We start from the raw sequence: 8,236 nt of genomic DNA on the forward strand, positions 1-8,236 counted from the left end.
CTCCCTCCCTCTCCACTCTGCCCCTTTCCTCTCCCCACCACCCTCTCCTCTGCTCTCCCCTCCAAACTCCCCTCTCCTCACCATCCCGCTCTCATCTCCTCTCCTCTTTCCTCCACTCACATCTCCTCCCCTCTGCTCCCTTCTCATCTCCTCTGCAACCAACTCCCCTCCTCTCCTTCCCCTCCTCCCCTCTCCTGCTCTCTCTTCTCCTCTCATCTTCCCCTCTCCTCTTCCCATCTCTCCTATCCCATCCCCTCCACCCCTATCTTCTCCTCTTCTCCTCTCCTCCCATCCCCTACCCTCCCCTCCCCTCTCCTGTTCTCTCTTCTCCTTCCATTACATATTACATATTACAAAAAAACATATTTGTAATATGGTGGTGGCGAGAGATTGTCCCTTTTTCTCTCCTCTCCCCTCCCCTCTCATCCTCTCCCCTCCCCTCCTCTGACCCCTCTACTCTCCCCTCCCTCTCCTCCCCTCATATTCCCCGCATATCCTCCCCTCCCATCCCATCCTCTCTCCTCTCCTCCCTATCCCTCTTCTATCCTCTCCCCTCCTCCCCTTGCTCTCCTCTCCTCACCCTTCTTCTCTCCTCTCCCTCCTCCTCTCCTCTACCCCCCCACTATCTCCCTCCCCTCAAATCCAGCACCAAAGATAATTGCAATATAGTGGAGGTGAGAGATTGTTCTCCACTACCCACCCACTCCTATACTCTCCACTCATCTCCTCTCACGCCTCCCCTCCCCTCATTCACTCACCTACTCCCCACATATCCTCTCTTCCCCTCTCCTCCTCTCCCCTCCTCTTTGCTCCCTCTCCCCTCTTCTCTCCCATCCTCTCTCCTCCACCTCTCCCCTCCCCTCTCCACTCCTCTCATCTCCTCTCCAGCTCTCCACCCCTTCTTTCCTCTTCACGCTTCTCCTCCCCTCCTCTCTCCTCCCCACTCCTCTCCTCTCATCTCCTCTCCAGCTCTCCTCCCCTTCTTTCCTCTTCACGCTTCTCCTCCCCTCTTCACACCTCCCCTCCTCTCTCCTCCCATCTCTCCCCTCCCCTCAAAACCAGCACCAAAGATAATGGCAAAATGGATAGGTGAGAGATTGTCTCCTCTTCACTCCCCTCCCCTCTCTTCACCCTTCCCCTCTTCTCTCCTCTCCTCCCTCCTCTCTGCTCCCCCTCAATCTCCCGCTCCCCTTCATTCACACAGAGAGTGGTGAATCTGTGGAATTCTCTGCCACAGAATGTAGTTGAGGCCAGTTCATTGGCTATATTTAAGAGGGAGTTAGATGTGGCCCTTGTGGCTAAAGGGATCGGGGTATGGAGAGAAGGCAGGGATAATAATAATAATAATAATACATTTTATTTATGGGCGCCTTTCAAGAGTCTCAAGGACACCTTACAAAAATTTAGCAGGTAGAGGAAAAACATGTAAGGGGAATGAAATATATAGTAGACATGATAGTACACAAAGTAAAGACAGAATTCAATTCAAAACACAGTATGAGGCAATTAATGCACAGATGAAAAGGGAGGGGGACGTGGGGCTAAGGATAGGCAGAAGTGAAGAGATGGGTCTTGAGGCGAGACTGGAAGATGGTGAGGGACACGGAATTGCGGATCAGTTGGGGGAGGGAGTTCCAGAGCCTGGGAGCTGCCCTGGAGAAGGCTCTGTCCCCAAAACTGCGGAGGTTGGACTTGTGTTGGGATGGGATACTGAGTTGGATGATGAGCCATGATCATATCGAATGGCGGTGCAGGCTCGAAGGGCCAAATGGCCTACTCCTGCACCTATTTTCTATGTTTCTATGTTTCATCTCCCCCCCTCTCTCCTCTCTCCGTCTCTCCACTACTCCCCTCCTCTCTCCTTCCCTCTCTCTCCCCTCACAACTAGCACCAAAGATAATTGCAAAGTGGACTAGGTGAGAGATTGTCTCCTCTCCTCTATCCTCTCCTCTCTTCTCATCTCCTCCCCTCACATTTCCTCCACATACCCTCCTCTCTCTCCTCCTCTCCTCTCCTTTCCTCTCCTCCCCTCCCTGCTTCTTGTAAATCCTGGCCAAAATAAAGCAGATTCATGCATTCAAAAGGCCTTTTAGCCATTTGTGTATAAGAAGCCGCAGGCTGCTAGCTGGTGCCAGGAAGTCTAGGTCCCAGATCAGTAGCTCAGATAAGGAAGGTCCAAGGATATTTGTAATTGTTAGTATGTATGAGAATCTTGCAGAGGAACTCCATTGTATTGTAAATGCATGAATTTGATTGGATTGCTGCAAAGGGATTGTAAATAATGTAAATAATGTTGCAAGACAGTTACTCTGCTGTTTGCTGCTTGACCAGAGTGTTAAAACCAAAGATCCTATAGCGGAGCAAGATAGACCACTCCTCCAAAATCCAATGGACTGACGTGTAGTACGTGACGGAACGTCACGGCCGCCATTTGTTAATGCAACACGCGACTGTATGTAATCCACCCGCTGTGATCCAAAGCAAAGATTATGGAGCTCCTCTATAATTGATCCAAAGCAAAGATCCTCGAGTATCTTGTAGCGGGAACAGCCCCCTCCTTTGCGTAGTTTCCCTTGCATTGTATTGTGCAGTTTCCCTTGTATTGCTTTAACACACACTGCACAAAATTAAATTTAACGTATCTATATTTTATATATTTATATGAATGTGTGTCTGTGTGTGAGGCAAGTTAGAGATAATAAAGTTTATTCTCATGGATCAGAAGCAACTTTGATTTAAATAATCACTATTAATTCATTTGTCTTGTAAGATGATGTACATAAACCATAAAGGCAATGATATATATAATTATATAGTAATAATAAATATATGCATATATATATATATATATACACACATATATATACACATACATATATACACACATACATCTATACACATACATACATACACACGTATACACATACATATGCACACATACAAATAAACGCATACATATGAATACATTTATATGCATGCATACACACATATATAAACATATATATACATACATATATACACACATATACATATACATGCATATATACACATACATGCATATATACACATACATATATATTTATACATATGATCATTTTCCAACGATCAATAGATTTACGATCAGTTCCTGTGGATTGGAGGATAGCTAATGCTATCCCACTTTTCAAGATAGGAGCGTGAGAGAAAATGGGGAATTACAGACCAGTTAGTCCGACTTTGGTCGTGTGAAAGATGCTGGAGTCAATTATTAAAGAGGTAATAATGGGGCATTTGGATAACAGTAAAAGGATTAGTCCAAGTCAACATGGATTTATGATTTTACAATGCATTGAAACCTCTCCCATTTTTATGAGATGCATTCCTGGAATATGTAGGAAGTTTATTGTAACCTAGTGCCCTCGTGGATTAAGGGCGGCATGGTGGTGCAGCGGTAAAGTTGCTGCCTTACAGTGGGTGCTGTCTGTACGGAGTTCGTAGGTTCTCTCCGTGACTGAATGGGTGTTCTCCGAGATCTTCGGTTTCCTCCCACACTCCAAAGACATACAGGTTTGTAGGCTTGGTATAAGTGTAAATTGTCCCCAGTGTGTGTAGGATGGTGTTAGTGTGTGGGGATCGCTGGTCAAAGGTGGGCCAAAGGGCCTGTTTCCGCGCTGTATCTCTGTAAGAAATAGAAGCAAGGATAAGCCATCTAAGTTCACACCACCATCAGTAAGATTATTGATGATCCTGCACCTCAACACCTTATTCCCACATTCTCTCCATTATCCTTCATCCTTTTCGTATTTGAAAAAAAATATCTCTCCTTTCAAGGACTCGACTTCCACCATCTCACGCGATCAAGAATTCCAAGATTCCCAGCCCTTGAGTGAAGAAACTGCTCCTTGTATCATTACTAAATATCATGACCCATATTCTGAGACTTTGGCCCTCGTTCTAGATCACCAGACCAGCCGCAATCTCCACCCACGAGTCCAATCTAAACAGAGATAGACACAAAATGCTGGAGTAACTCAGTGGGTCAGGCAGCATCTCTGGAGAAAAGGAATAGGTGACGTTGCAGGTCGGAAGCCTTCTTCAGACTGCGTTCTGACACTTCTTCTTCTTCTTGCGTATGGCGTGCACAGCCTAAAGTTGGAGGACAACTTGTTCTATTTGATCTTATTTGACTGTGCACACCGGGTTGATTGCATTTGTCGAAACAGGGCGGACCACGTGAAGGTTGCAATCTCCCACCCCGCGTTCTGACACCAAAGAGCAAAATGTCCAACGTAGATACAATAATAAATATATCGCCATTTGCATTAGTTTTGTGCAGTTAACAAATCACAATTTCACACAATGTACATAAGACGGCAGTTATTTGACAAATACTCTGCAGTTCGGTGCAGGAGATCTTGTCGACGAGTATTCTGGACCCACTGTTGACATCTGAAATTACAGGAGATATCATTTAGGATTAACTAATAAGAAAAAAGATGATCATAACTACATGCCTGAACAATGGATGATATATCACTTAAATGCAATTGTTTTCAGTTGTGTGGAGAGACCTGTATATTGAAGATGCTTTTTGCCTCTAATATGTCAATTTACCTTAAATGTAGAAGAGCTTATTAAAATCTTCTTACAAAGACCATTAAGTATTTTCTTTCTATCCTCTTTTGGACCCAAGGCATAGCAGAGCTGCCAACTCTCACAAAGAGGTAAGGGAGGGAGAGAGGGAAGGGAGGGAGATCGAGAGAAGAGAGGGAGATCGAGTGAAGAGAGGGAGAGAGAGCGAGATCGAGAGAAGAGAGGGAGAGAGAGATGGAGAGAAGAGATGGGAGAGAGAGATCGAGAGAAGGGATGGGAGTGAGAGATCGAGAGAAGAGAGGGGAGAGAGAGATCGAGAGAAGAGAGGGAGAAGGGGGGAGAGGGAGAAGGGGGAGAGGGAGAAGGGGGAGAGGGAGAAGGGGAAAAGGGGGAGAGGGAGAAGGGGGGAGAGGGAGAAGGGGGACAGGGAGAAGGGGAGAGGGAGAGTGGAACGATAGCACATTATAACGTGCAGCCGTCCCATTCCGACCAAAGATTATAGAGCAGAGCAGGGCTTGTGATCTTTGCTTGTGATGTCTCGACAATTCGAGGGATATAACGGGTAACAGCCGCCGCGTTCTCGGACTTGAATCTGAGCTCGAACAATCTCCTGGTCACTGGGCCTAATGTGTCCCGCGGGCCATATTTTGGAGACCAATCCCTTACAAGAACAAAACCAAAAAGGTACAGAAGTGTTAAAATTGTCTTTATTATTGTGGTAAGTAAAGATCTATTAAAAATAAGTCTAATAACTTTCTAATGTACCGACAAACCTAGTTTCCCAATGGCCGTTGATGGGAGAACAGAAAATAACATTTTCACCACAGAATATCGACTGAAAATAATAATAATATTTTCTCACCTTTCTTGTTTATTGGGGAACCTAAAGAATGACAGGTCCGGTCGCTTAGATTTACGATTAGAACAATTGATAGCAGAGCAGTGAGATGAAATTTAGATAAGGTCGCCATGACAGTGTGGGGCAAAGATTATGGTGTCGGGGAAGCCCAATAAAATGCCTCAAAAAATGGCGTCGACAATCACACACGTCATACTACGCGTTTTTCGAGGAGTGGTCTGTCTTGCTCCTCTACAATCTTTGCTGCAGGCTGCACAAATCCACAATTGTATCTATTTAAATTATTGACTCAATACAGCACCAGCCTTGAAAATGCAAGAATGCCTGGAACAAAACCTGTCAATTATCAAATCCCTGGCATTAGCCTGAGTCACAGCCATTCAAATTCGATATTGATTTACACAAATTATAAGTTGTGTGGTCAACCAATTTAAGACTGTCCTTACATTCCTATCTAAACAATCTTCCTGGATTGAGGGAAACAAGGAGAATGTGCTGTGTGGGGGTAGGTTGGAAATAACCTGTGGGGTTTGTTCCAGTCTGTCAGGGCTCACAGTTGGGAGCTGGGACCGGGTGACCGGGCGGTGATAATTATGAGAATTTGCAGCCATTTGAACCACAGCCAAACTAGAGGCGTCACTGAGGAGTGGGCTGCAGCTCCTCAGCTGAAGGGGCCTGTTCTCGCTCTCTTTGAAGGAGGCACCGTCCGCCCCAGCGAGTGGGCAAAAGCGGAGCCAACCCATATAGGCTGTGGGCCGAGCATCAAAAATGTGTCTACAAATACCCAAGTCACCAAACTACATGAAATTTTCACATATTGTGTAACAAAATATATATAAATCACCCCTGAAACTCGATATGAAGAAGACTTGCACATTTTTTATTAAATTAGAGAAAAACGGGAAAAATGTCGGGAATTTTTTAATCAAATCAAAGCACATTTAACATTGAGTTGTCTGCCAGTTGGCCAATCACGCGCTTTGTTTCAGGCTAGCACACAAAATGGCTAAGGGGGCTTCACAGATGCCTGTTTTACTGGAGATTCCGATGTGTTGTTCTATGGAATAAATGTCGTGGAAACTTGCAGCAGGTTAATTGTATTTAGTGGGAAAAGCATTAAAAAGGCTGAAGAAAGTGCTGCGAAGTGGATTAAAGTGCAAGAAAGCCTTCAAAGTCCATGCTGATGTGCTGGAACACAAAGAAGGCCCCCATTAATCAACTAACTAAAAGGTAAGATTAAAGTCTGAATTTATGAAAATCTATCTGTATGGACTTTAATTAATTTAATTGCACCCTTTATAATGTGAATAAATTCATTCATTCATTCCTTATTCATTCATTCACCCGACCTACCCAACATGGCCGCCGCCCCCACCGCTATGCCCGCCCCGCGTCGACCATCCGCCCACCGGGACCTCCCTCCCTCCCTCACATCGCCCGCCGACCCCGACTAAACCGCCACTGGACACCGACCATCGTGTCCGGTGACCCTTGACCCGCGCCACTCCACCCCCTCCAACAACCCACAGCCGTCGCCTCACCTGGAGCCTGGACTCTCCACTGGGCCTGAAGCCTCCATGCTGCTCACTCCCTCTCTCCTGGGCTCAACTCCACTGGGTCCTAGTGCCCGTCTGCCCAGCCTTGATAACCTCAGTGGCTGTTCCACTGACTCTCCCCATCCCCCTCTATGTGACCCCTGCATTTCCCCACCCACATTACAGCCCTCTCACCCCCCCACCCCCTGACCACCCACCAACCCCCCACCACACATCGCCCCGTCCCCAGTCCACCCACCTGCCTTCCTCTGGCTCCAACCCCCATCCCTGCCGGGTGTTCACCATCCCCCCCGACCTCCCCCTCTCCCCCACCGAACGGTCTGTCCTCCGCAGAGGCCTACCTTTGTCCCCCTCCGTCCCCCCCTCAATGAGTTCCGCGCCCACCACGACTTGGAGCGCATCTACCGTCACCTTCGCCTCACAGCGCACTTCCACGGGAAGGAGTCCTCGCCCCCCAATGATGACCCCTTTTCCCGTCTCCAATGCACCCCCTCCTCGTGGAACCCCCCTCGTAACCTCCCGGCTTTGGAATTATTTATCCAGAACTGCCGTCGCGACGTCAACCGCCTCAACTTCTCCACTCCCCTGTCTCACTCCAATCTCTCCCCCCCTGAACGTACTGCCATTGAATCACTCCGCAACAACCCAGATTGAGTTATCAAACCAGCCGACAAGGGAGGTGCCTTGGTAGTCTGGCGCGTCGATCTCTACAAAGCTGAGGCCACGCGCCAACTCTCGGACACCTCCTCCTACTTACCCTTGGACCATGACCCCACTGACGAGCACCAGGCCACCATCTCTAGCACCATCACCAACTTCATCAACTCCCACGCCCTGCCCGACCGAGCCTCCAACCTCATCGTTCCCCAGCCCCGCACGGCCCGTTTTTACCTTCTCCCCAAAATACATAAACCTGACTGTCCCGATAAACCCATTGTCTCTGCCTGTTCGTGCCCCACCGAACTCATCTCCACATACCTTGACTCCATCCTACCCCCTTGGTTAAATCCCTCCCTACCTATGTTCTAGACACCTCAGACACTCTCCGTCATCTCTGGGCATTCCACTCTCTAGGCCCTCACCCCCTCATCTTCACCATGGACGTCCAGTCACTCTACACCTCCATCCCCCACCAGGATGGCCTCAAAGCCCTCCAGTTCTTCCTCGACCAGAGAAGCAACCTATACCCAGCCACTGACACTCTCCTCCGCCTAGCGGAGCTGGTCCTTACCTTCAATAACTTCACGTT

This window comes from Amblyraja radiata, unplaced genomic scaffold (genome assembly GCF_010909765.2).
Source record: "Amblyraja radiata isolate CabotCenter1 unplaced genomic scaffold, sAmbRad1.1.pri S70, whole genome shotgun sequence".
Lineage (NCBI taxonomy): Eukaryota > Metazoa > Chordata > Chondrichthyes > Rajiformes > Rajidae > Amblyraja > Amblyraja radiata.